Source organism: Trachypithecus francoisi, unplaced genomic scaffold, assembly GCF_009764315.1.
Source record: "Trachypithecus francoisi isolate TF-2019V2 unplaced genomic scaffold, Tfra_2.0 Lachesis_group5, whole genome shotgun sequence".
NCBI lineage: Eukaryota > Metazoa > Chordata > Mammalia > Primates > Cercopithecidae > Trachypithecus > Trachypithecus francoisi.
In genome coordinates this window covers 4,524,205-4,536,913 of record NW_022681470.1, presented here as the reverse complement: position 1 = coordinate 4,536,913, position 12,709 = coordinate 4,524,205, and positions in this window count along the sequence as shown.

The window sequence follows — 12,709 nt, the reverse complement described above, 5'->3', positions numbered from 1 at the left end:
CCACTTGCTTCAGGGTTCCGGGAAAGTCTGGTGTCAGAAGTTTTCTACCATCTGTTTTCAGCTTACCTGATAGAGAGCATTTGGTTGTCTTCGTAATTCTTGTCTCTCTTGGACATCTCTGTCTATAACCTTTTTCTTCCTTTTTATACTCACAGGAAAGCTGGATTTTTATGTAGTTTCCTACTTCATTTTCCTTATTGTATAAGAAGAGAAGAAAGTTGGAGAGAGGTAAGGTATAAGACTTTTGTAAACTATTCATTAGATCCTGTAATGTAATTTTCTCCCTGAAAAATATGAAAAAGTTTTCCCTGGCAACCATCCTTTTAGTTCGTTTCTCTCTCCTTCCTGATGTTTATACAATCTATGTTGGGATGGATTTCTTTATTAAGCTCCATAAGTTTCCAACATGACTTCTGCCAGAGACCTGATTTTAAAAAACATATTGCCTTTTTTGTGCTTCTGCTTCCATATTAAAAATACATTTAATTAAAAAGCATTCTCATTAAATACATATTTAAATGGAGATACATATTATGTTTCTTACAATGTTTTTCTAATCTTTTGATAAGACCATAACCATTAAAATTGGGAAATAATATTTTCTCATTGGTTAGTAACCCACTTTTAGATCCTTTCACTGGATATGGAGAAAGTATGTGTTGCTTTTGAGACAATTGCTGAAGTGAATTTAGCAAAAGATCAAGAACTTGAAATTACTGAGTCCAAAGAAGAAACAGTAAAAGGACATCTCTTCAAAGCCCTGTGATTTGTAATCATTCTGAAATAGATCTTGCCTGTCATCTTATTTACTTTAAAAAACAAAGTGGATTATACTTAAATTATAACAAAAAATCAGAGAGATATAATACAACACCTTAAGAGTAATTGTTTATTGTTGTTGTTGTTTTGAGACAGAGTTTCACTCTTGTCGCCCAGGCTGGAGTGCAGTGGCGTGATCTCGGCTCACTGCAACCTCTGCCTCCTGGGTTCAAGTGATTCTCCTGCCTCAGACTTCCAAGTAGCTGGGATTACAGGCGCGCGCCACCACGCCTGGCTAATTTTTCTATTTCTAGTAGAGATGGGGTTTCACTATGTTGGTCAGGCTGGTCTCAAACTCCTAACTTCAGGTGATCCACTCGCCTTGGCCTCCCAAAGTGCTGGAATTACAAGGCGTGAGCCACTGTCCCTGGCCTAAGAGTAGCTGTTTAAATAGCAGAGCATGATTTTAAGAAACTCTTGGAATCTTTAAGAACAACGAAAAGCAATTGTTGGTCTTTGATTACTAGAAATCTAGGAGATGGGCTGGAGGTTTACTAGAAAAGCAGGTCTGCATTTTTCCCTCCCTGAATCTAGGAGTTTCGTTGCTTTTCAGAGTCCCCTGTTTGGGTCCACTCCCTTAATAGGGTTGAAATCTTTTTAGCATCTGACTCTAAATTTGGGTCATTTCTTCGCTCCTCTTCCTTCTCTCAACCTCCATCTTCACAATGACAGACTGCATTCCGTAATTGCTGTCTTTTGTAATTGTTCTATCTCCAAATTGGCTGATTAGGGGAGAGACACAGCTGTCCATCAAAATGGTGTAAAGTGGCTGAAACAGCCATCCCCTGAGCCGGAGAAAGTTAATTGCACTTTCTGAGGCTATCCCAGTAGGAGAGGAGCTGAGAAGGGCCCCGGGAATCCCTGTTAGTGCTATTTTTTTTCTGAGCATGTCCATTTCTAACGTGAAAAAAAAAATGTAGTAAACAGCATGTTAATTAGATTTGCAGATGAAATTAAATCAGGAAGTATTGGAAACACACCAGTGAATAAAGAGAAATGCTACACAGGGTTTCTGAGGTTAAAAATATAGAAAGGATCAAAGAAAATGATAATTAAGTCAGACAGGTGTAACCTCAATGATTTAGAGAGAGGAAAAGCTGTAAAGGTAACCAGCAAGAGGGAAAAATCCAGAACACAGTAATGCCAGAGGGATCGGGGGAGACTGGACGACAAATTAGACAAGTTTTCAATATGCCATAGAAGCTAATGTGATTTGGGGCTGTATGTGCAGAGACATCACGTCATGAGGGAGAGGTGGAGTAATTTAGTGCATTTGGCAAAGACATACCTGGAATATTGTGTTCAGGTCTGTGGATCTTGGGAGCAGACAGATATAGAAGAACTAGAGGGAAATCAGCATAAAGCAACAAAAGTGATGAACACGATGGGCTGATTTATGAGAAAAATGGACTGTGTGATTGGGCCTAAAAGTAACAGGAATGGAGCATTGAAATGGAAGAGTATTTTCCTGATCTTTTATCTGGAAAACTCAAGAATGATTGAAGTGTAATTAGCGTGAAAATATATTGTAGTTTAAAAGGGAGAACTAAAATTTGCAAGGGGGGAAACTAGCTATGAGATTATTAAAGTGTCTTTTTAGGGGAGTGAAAGAAGGGCCATGGCTGAAAAAAAAATGAGTTTACATTGTTATCATACTTTTCATTCCAAAGCTGTTAGATTTACCCTGACTACGACCCTTCAACACTGAAGAATTAGGTGGAACTGATCATCTATCAGGACGCCAGAAAGCTTCCTGGATACTTGTTCCTCTGCAAAGTTCCTCTCAGAAGTCGCCATTTTAAAACTTGGTTTTAGTAATGCTCCCCAGACAAATGCTGGTGTCAGATGGCTTCGCTTTTCCTTCTTTTTAGTACTTGGATGTCAGCAAAGGCAGTGACCAAAAGCAACAACTGATCTGCCAATATTATCTCTATGTGTGGCTGAAGGCTGTCATTTAATCTGAGAACTGGCTTCTGATGGCAAAGGGAAGATAAATCTAATTTTTAAGGATCTCAGAATGATAGCTGGAGGAGCAGCATTTTGCACTAGCTAATGAGGCTAATTTGTTCTTAAAATACAAGTTGCTGTGCCTCTTAAATTAAAATTCACTTCTGATGTAAATACAGAAGATATAAATACAGAGAAGAGATATATGCTGTAATTTTTATTTTGCAATTTGGAGCCTGTTCTAAGAGGAGCTGTTAGGAAAGTGATTTTTTTTTCTCTAAATTTGAGGAGATCTTTACTTCCAGGCTTCAAATCCATGGGAGGACAATGATTAGCATTAATTTTATAAGAAAGAAAACAAACTAAGATGTTTTCTTCCTGGCTAGAGATGACAAAATGCATTGTGCTGCAGATTATTTCCTAAATCATTGTGATTCTTCACTTTCTCATCTGGAAAATGAATGTAGGGGAGTGAATTGCTTTCAAAGTAATTAAAGAGGCCACTGACAAATGCTTTATTAACATTTAGATATTTAATTAAATCTACAGGGGAGAAAGTTCATATTCCTAAGTCAAGGGGTTTCTCTTTTTCCTCCATTCACTGTGTTGGGGACAGTGAACATTCTCGTGCGGTCTTCCTTTTCATTTTGAATGTGACACAGAGCAGAGCAGGATCTTAAGATAAATTAAAGCAAACAATAAGAGACCTTGAAAACTAAATGGCATTCATTTTCTAAGTAGTCTTTGATCAGCTATTTAAAATAACAGTTTGAACCACAATCTAGAAGAAATAGATACTCTCTTAATGGGGCAAAGACATTTAATGCCTACATTAACAAATTATACAGAGTGAAGCATTTAATATCTAGTTTATCTAAGGGATTTATGCCACCCTTTTACTCTAGGTTTTGCTTCCTAACACTGGACTCTGATTTTTTTAGCACATAACAGAGAAATCGGCTGCCCTAGTCTTATCTGAATTTAAGTTCAGGTCATGGAATAAGGAATAAACTACGTTATTTATGTAAAAGAATTAATGAATTGTATCTGGAATTTCGAATGGGTCTGTAACAGATAAACTTCTCCCTTTCCGATACCCAGAATTCACATTAAAGCAATTAAAACTGTTACTAAAAGGAACTGAATTTGCTGTTCACTGACCAATCTTTGTCATCTTTAACACACCAGATGAGAGCCACCACAGCTTTAAAAATAGGAGCACAGGGACTAAAGATGTATTTTTTCCCCTTTCCATCTAGATTGGCAAAGTTTCTTTAAAACTTGCTTCCTTCCTCTGCTTTTTCTTCTTTAATTTAGCATTGTTGAAAAATCCTGGTGTAGGCAATTATTGTTAAAGTTGGAGGAAGTGTCTGCCATGTGAAAGGAAGGAAGGATCTTCGTGGGGAGCCCAGCCTGCGGTGTGAGTTGCTAATATGTTAGACATGTTTTCATCATCAAATGCAACCTCCTTACCATGGTCCCCAAGGCCCTGTGTGATGTGACAGCTGCCCACATCTCCAATCCTGTGCTGTACCCTTGCCTTCCTTCTCTGGCTTGAATATTATGCTCTTCTCTGCCTTAGGAACTTTGTACATGCTGTTGCTTCTACCTAGAATGGGCCCCCCAACTTTTTTTTTTTTTTTTGAGACGGAGTCTCGCTCTGTTGCCCAGGCTGGAGTGCAGTGGTGTGATCTCAGCTCACTGCAGCCTCCGTCTCCTGGGTTCAAGTGATTCTCCTGCCTCAGCCTCCCGAGTAGCTGGGATTACAGGCATGCACCACAACAACTGGCTCATTTTTGTATTTTTAGTAGAGATCAGGTTTCACCATGCTAGTAGGGCTGGTCTCGAACTCCTGACTTCAGGTGATCCACCCACCTTGGCCTCCCAAAGTGCTGGGATTGCAGGCATGAGGCACAGCGCCCAGCCCTCCCCTGATTTTTAAGTGCTGGCTCTCTCCTCCCTTTAGGTCTCAACTTAAATGTCACTGCTTCAAACAGGACTTTCCCACATGCTTAATCTCAGCCCTGGCGCTGCCACCTTTTTCTCTGTCATATCCCCCGTTCAGCCTCCCCCAGCTTTCTGCTCGGCCTCTTCCTCATCCTTTATTCCCTCATAACATTCAACACAGATGATCCTGCTTGTTTGGTTGTCGTCTGTGTATCGGCCGTTTATCCCCTTAGAATGCATGTTCTACCAGAGCAGAGGACTTGTCTGCTTTGTTCTTTGCATTTTTTCCTGTGCTGAAAACAATGCGTGGCCCCCCAAATGTGGGCTAGTCATCCTTAAATGTTGGACATGATTTTAAGAAAACATCTCATTGCACATTTCCAAACATGTCAACTTGTAAAAATGGAGGAGAAAAGAGACATGACAAATCATTGTTTTGGAATACATTCAGGCATGTTTCTTAACTACAGCCACATTAAGCTACAAGGATAGAATAAACATTGCCCACTTCAGCAAACTTGTCTGCATATGTACATGGCTGCCAGACTATTACCAGCAGAAAGACAGCCAGTCAATAGGTAGGGTTCTTGTCAATGCAAAGGAAATTGAAAGACTAACAAAAGGATACAGGCTGGAAGGTCCTTGAGGCCAAGAGCTTTCACTTCAGTGATTCTTTTGGAGGCTCTAAGACAATTGTAGGACACAGAACACATCCACGGCCTAGGATATGGGGGTAAGATGGAATGGAGCATTGTCAAGAGAGATGCCAGGGAAAGGCCAATGGGAAGGATGTGACGTAGGTTCTATTCTCAGTCAGAGGCATTACCAGCACAAGGCATTGAAAACTGCCTTCTTGCCTTTCCCACATAACAGAAGCCTGAAAGGAGGGATAAATCCATGGATACAAAGGAGAGAACCTAAGTCTGTTTTTTTTTGTTTGTTTGTTTCTTTTCTTTTCTTCTTTCTTTCTTTCTCTCTCTCTTTCTTTCTTTCTTTCTTCTTTCTCTCTTTTCCTTCCTTCCTTCCTTCTTTCCTTCCTTTCTCCTTCCTTCCTTCCTTCTTTCCTTCCTTCCTTCCTTTCTTTCTTTCTTTCTTTCTTTCTTTCTTTCTCTCTCTCTCTCTCTCTCTCTCTCTCTTTCTTCTTTCTTTCTTTCTTTCTTTCTTCTTCCTTTCCTTCTTTTCTTCTTTTTTTTACACAGAATCTCACTCTGTTGCCCAGGCTGGAGTCTGGAGTGCAGTGGCACAATCTCAGCTCACTGTAACCTCCGCCTCCCAGGTTCAAGTGATTCTCCTGCCTCAGCCTCCCGAGTAGCTGGGATTACAGGCAGCCACCACCACACCTGGCTACTTTTTTGTATTTTTAGTAGAGATGGTGTTTCACCATGTTGGTCAGGTTGGTCTTGAACTCCTGACCTCAGATGATCCACCTGCCTTGGTCTCCAAAAGTGCTGGGATTACAGGCGTGAGCCACCATGCCTGGCCCCTGGGCCTGTTTCAATGGCATATGGAACAGAAAACAAAAACGAAATCTCCCAAGCCCCGTAAGTCTAAGTGCTCATAAGGACTCCTGTCAACCGTGTCGTGGATCTAGAAGAAGCAGAGAAATCTCTCAAGGGTCACTGGCACAAGGGCAAGGGGAAAATGTGCCTATAGGGCAGCAATGGCCAGCAGGCCCTTTCCAAGGGTCAGGTAGCATCTCAGTGCTGTGCGTCCACTAACTCGGGCAATCCCATCACGACTTTGTGAAATATCTACGGTTATGATTCCTACCTTCACAGATGAGGAAACTGAGACACAGAAAGGGGGAGCAAATGGACCAAGGTCCATCAGGTAGTAAGTGGCAGAGCTCACATTTGGACCTGGCCAGGCTGCCTCTAGAGCCTGTCGAGACAGAACTTTCATGTTCTTTACTCTGAAAGCTTAGTTTTAAAAGGAATGCTGTTTTAATTTTTTTGTAGCCCTCTTGGGTATATCCTGTTATCTCTGGAAGCAGGAAAACCAGAGTCTAATATTAGGGAATAATTTAAGGCTAATCATGCCTTAAAATGCCTGAGAACATGATAGAAAGAGTATGTAGGAACCCAGCTATACCTCAGCTGCCTCCCCAGGGGTTTGGTGGAAAGGTGGCTTGCTTCTTTCTGTGAACACTGCAGCATTATATGTAGGGCAGCGTGGAATGCATTTGTGACATCCCAAACAGGTCCACTGGGGTCTTTGTTTTGCTGTGCTGCAGGTGATGCTTCATCTCAGCCCTTGTCTCACAGGTCCTGCACTCGCCAGGAAAGGCAGCAGAGCAGGGAAGAAAGGGTGGAGATGTGGATGGAGGCAGTCCTGGATTGAAATCCTGGCTCGGCCACCAATTAGCTGCATGAACGTTGGCAAACTGTTTCACCTCTCCATACCTCCATTTTCTCATCCACCAGATAATGTTAGCAAGATTCACCTTCTAGAGCTAGCATGGGTGTGATGAATGAAATAAGACCTGTGCAAATGTGTAGCCCATGGAAGACATTCAACAAATGCCAGCTCTCCCTCCCTGCTACCAGGCCAGATCCTCACTTGTGTTTGTGATTATGTTTAAGATCATGTTTAGGATCTTGCATGGTGTCTGATTGTTTTTCAGCAGAGGCTAAGGAACATGCCAAATTAGTTTATTAATTTGCAGTTGCGTGATAGAAATGGAGGGCATGGAGCACAATTTGAATTCTAAGTCCCTGTGATGCACATCGGTTTCATTACTGAAGGCACACACCCAGGTTTAGTGATATAGGCAGGCGATGAGGGGTGATGGGGAACAATGCTTACCCTGATGGCAACAAGAGAGTTAAGGCAATTAAACTAGATTTTACCCCTCCAGAGTCCAATACTTGTTTCTCCAAGTACAGTGAGTTTCAGAGATAGCACATAATGTACCAATAATGAAAATAACTCTGTGAACAGCACGGAAGTAAGTTGGGGCTACTTCCACCCACACAGAGATGAATTTTATGTGCAGAAGCCCAGTGGAATATAAATGAACTGCTGTATATGAGAAATAAGGAACAAGAAGCTGAGACTCTGGGATATACCTCAAGAAGAAACCTGCAGACTTTTTTTTACCTCTCTCTCCCCAGAGTAAAAGTATAGAAATAAGGATTTCCTCCTTGCAGGGGTATGGCTGGTTGTCATAAATGCCATGCACAGCAAGTGAGAGTCATAATATCGAGAGCCTCTGATTCTCATGGCAAACTCTCTAGATGCTCCTCTGAGTGTCCTTATTCAGGGCACGAGTCACTGGCAGCAGGTGTTTGTTCATTCTGATAAATGTCAGCTTCTTAACACTTGCTCTGGAGAGGGAAGGAGGATAGACACTGACCCTGCTCTGGCGGAACTGAGGGCACGCTGGAAGGCAAGTAGCTTCTACGCATCAGAGCCACGTGGGCTAGAGCTGGCCCCAGCCTCCTCTCCCCTTGTCAGTGTAGGGACAACTCAGCACTGGCAGACGTGCTCCAGATGTCCTGCCATCATCTGGTTGATGTAGACTCTGGGGACCCCCCAGCCTCCTGTGATATACAGAGACAGGAAGCCTCAGGCTTCCAAGTGGTACCCTAGGGGTTTCTGAAGTGCACTAATGCACTAATTGAGTATCACTGTTTTGCCGTTTTTCCTGCGGCGCCCATCCCTGCCCACTCCTCTTCTCCTAGTTGTTTGCTGTCTGAAGGCTCACTTAATCAAATATCCTACTCAGTCAATTGAATGAATGTTGAACCACACAACGTGCCAAGGCGCTGTCCAAGGTATCAGAGTTCATTACTGCAAATTGCTATTTACTACCAGAGGGTATGCTCTGTTTTTGCTTCTGTGAAATCTCCTCCTTACAAATGTGAAGCATAATGAAGAATAAAGAACAAAGTGGGGCCAGGTGCAGTGGCTCATGCCTGTAGTTCCAGCACTTTTGGGAGCCGAGGCTAATGGATTGCTTGAGCCCAGGAGTTCCAGGCCAGCCTGGGCAATATAGCAAGACCCCATAGCTACAAAAGAAAAACAACTAAAAAAGTAGTTGGGTGTGGTAAGATGTGCCTGTAGTTTCAGCTACAGAGGAGGCTGAGGCAGGGGAATCACTTAAACCCAGGAACTTTAGGCTGCAGTGAGCCACGATCATGCCACTGTACTCTGGCCTGGGTGACAGGGCAAAACTCTACCTCAAAAAAGAAAAAAAAGTGGTTAAATGGTATTAATTGAGAATTTTGAGATAAAATGCAGTAAGATGAGATTTTATGATTTTCCATGAAGCTGCCTTCCACATATTTAAACTTTTAAGAGAAGCATCAAATTGAGGTATGTTTTATAAAAAGTCTTTTTAATCAATAATTATTGATGTATGATCTGCTGTGCTACAGTACTGTTAGAAGTCTTGAGAGAGACTTAGAAAAGGTTTAGACATGGTTTAAGCTTTCAGGAAGTTTCTCTCAATGAGTTAGGAAGATTTAATGTATACATGTGAAACAATCCAGGCCATATACAGTTAAGTGGTACATTTTTAAGGGAAAAAATTATATAAGTGCTTTATTTTTAAACTCTTTAGACTTAAGCATGGCCTTGGTTAAAATAAACCCATACTTTTTTTCTAATTTTTTTTGGTTGGAGTAAATATGCATATAAAATTTACCATAAACTTTACCATTTTTAAGAGTACATTCTGTGATGTGAGTGGTAAATTTTGTTGTGCAGATTAGCACAGATGGAGAAATTGGGAAAGGTGGAAGATCAGAGAAGTCTAATGCTCTCCTAGGAGGTATGACTTGAACTTTTATTCAAAGAGGGTGGTTAGGACTGGGATAGATAGAAGGGCAAATGGAGGTATGTTTGTGGCACACCAAGATTTACCTGAATGTCCACATCTAGGATTGAAATATATGTAAAATATTTGCTTTTATCTTTTGTGGCTGCTTGAATGGGAAATAATAAACTATGAAACAAGAATGCTGATATATGTGGAAATTTAGAATAAAATGTCTTATTTTAAACAAATTAAGAATTTGAGAGTCATTTTGCAATCTGGTTGCAGCTTTTGTTTTAATACATGGATTTTTAAAAAATCCCGAGTGGCTATCTCAAGGAATATAGCTCATTAAATATTGCTGTTCAACAAAGCTGGTTTCAATCTTTTTATTTTTCTATATAATAAATGCTCCACTTCTATAAAGGTGACAGGTGCTGTATCATCTATTTGCAATGGGAATGGCTACTGGAAACTTCAGATTTTTTTCACAGTGAAGTTATCTTTCTAGCAGCAGCAATGACCTGCTAAAGACGATGCTATGATACATCAAAAGGTTTACAGATATCATCCTCAGGGAAATGCAAAGCAAGGCAAAACAGAACAAAAATAAGAACAAACTCCATGGCCACATCGGGAAATTCTGATCCGAGTTTGTTATGAAGAGCAGTCGGGTGACGGCTCTTCATAACAGACAAGGAACAGGGAATTGGAAGACCTGGATTCTGGTCCAGATTCCGGTGCTAAATCACCTTGGCAAAGTAACTCAAGTGGGCCTCAGTCTCCTTGTCTAAACCAGCCACGTGGGTAACGCGCCTTCCTTGCCACTACCTGTCGGGCGAACTTACACAAAACGGAGACAGTGCCTGTCCTTCCTAATTTGGAGGATTCTGGGGAGTGTCAAAATGGATGGTAGTATAATAACAAGACGGAAAATGTCTTTATTAACCCAGAAGCCATCCCAGAGTAAATGACATAGGGAAACCAACAAACGCCATGTTAGGAGTTTTTTCATTTGGACCACAGAGGTAAACACTGGACTCCTACTAATTCTGGGCATCATTTAAAAACTGCCACCCATGTGACTTTGGATTTTTTTTTTTTTTCTAGATAAGCTTGTTTACATATATGTTCAACCGTGACTCCCTCATTATCTTTCTCCATGCAAGGGCCCTCAGGTGGCATTTGCACTGAGTGGAGTGATTTTTGTTTTCTAAGAGGGAAATTTTACAAACCGTGCTTCACTTTTCTTTCAGCTTGAGCTGTTTTCTCCTGGGAAAACAGCTTTTTGCTTGGCAAAAATGGATGTGAGGCATTGGCGAAAACGAAAGGCCGTTTTCATTGCAAAGAAAACTGCCTTTTGCTTTTGCCAAAAAAAAGCAAAACATATGAGACAAAACCACAAATATTTCCCTGTTTGCAAACCCTGTGAAAACGTGATTTTTCACCAGTGGTGAGAATATTTTCTCACATTACTCCTTCCATTTCTAGAAATTACGGTTTCAATGGTGAAAGTCGTAAGTTACACCTGCAGCACCTCATGACTAGAATCAAATGTCATGAATAGTGTTGTTAAACATGTTGGACTTATTTTCCATCAAAGGTAACACTGAAGGAGATGGAGCCTTTGCTTTAAGGTTAGGGTCTCAACAAAGTAGAAAGAGAAAAGTATTGAACCACTGGGGACCACGGACACTGAGCAACGAGGCTCAAAAAGGTGTTTGGGGTTCAACTGAGATTTAGTATAGAGGGTGCAGCTGAAGGAATAAAGACTAAGTCCAGCAGCGAAAGAGCATAAAACGGTGGCAATAACACAGTACAGTAGATAGAGAGAAGGTTGAAATAGCATCGGGGAGATGTGGTCTCCCTCCTCAAGTGCGTAGTCAACTGGCTGTGCAACCTTTGCCAAATCAGGTCCACCTCCTGGGGTCTCAGGCGTCACCTGTGAAAGTGCTAGGATTCAATGAAATGACCATTCGGATTCCTTTCCAACCTAAAGATGTCCAATAACGAGATTGGAAGTGCATTTGAAAAATACAGAAATTGTGAATATCAAGAGCTCTCCACTAACTGACTCCCTCAAATCTGAAACAGGCTGCTAAAGTCAGAAGCTACTTTGGTGTCTAATGATTTATACGAAGGCATTCACATAGCAAATTTCATTTCTTTGTGTTTGTGACTGCCCTTAATACCAATATGCTCTTCCTCATGCCTATGCTAAGCCCTTTTTACTAGAATTAAGCTAATTTCTTGTAATCTTCCCCAGGGAAGTAGTGAGCATCCATTCACCCTTTTTCTATTATTAAGATATTTAAAATATTAATATAGATGTGGGTCACTCCAAGAAATAAATTTGCTCAGGGAAGTGGCATGTAAGTAAATTTGTGATATGCGGAATGATATCTTGAAAAAGGTTTACTTTTTAAAGCAATTCTATAATGACTTTTTTTATCAAGTAAGAAATCACTTTATCAAAATAGATTCCCCAGATGAATTTATTTTATAAAAATTTATTTTTACAGATATTGTCAAGAACCCTCTGCAGTTCTTTGCTGTTCTTGACCCACCTCCTTCAAACTTGGATTTTTTGTTTCTCTCTTCTCCTAAGAGCTGCCTGCTGCCTTAGTAAGTGACAGTCATGAGGCAGACACTGGACTAGGCACGTCCATTCTTGTTCCATTGATCAGTTATTGACTGCTGACAACATGCTAGACACAGTCGGACACTTGAAATATGTTTTCTCATTTATCCCTATAGCCAGCCCTAGGAAGGAATCATTATCATCCTTGTGTAATCAACACTTTTTTTTTTTTTTTTTTTTGAGATAGGGCCTTGTTCAGTTGCCAAGGCAATGGTGCCATCATGGCTCGCTGCAGCCTCCACCTACTGGGCTCAAGCAATCCTTCTGCCTTAGCCTCCCCAGTAACTAGGACTGTAAACATTCACTACCATGTCTGGCTACTTAAAAATTTTTTTTTTGTAGAGATGGGGTCTCACTATGTTGCCCAAGCTGATCTCAAACTCCTGGCCTCAAGAGATCCTCCCGCTTTGGCCTCCCGAAGTGCTGGCATTACAGGCCACAGCACCCAGCCTCCAAGGCGGTCTCCTACACGGCTTCAGCTGCTAAGAGTCTGCTGCTTATTGGGTACTATGCTCACGACCTCAAAAAAAAGGGGGAAAAAAGTCTGCTACTCTGGCCCCAGGGGCTGTGCTTGATCTGAGTCCCCGCCCACATCA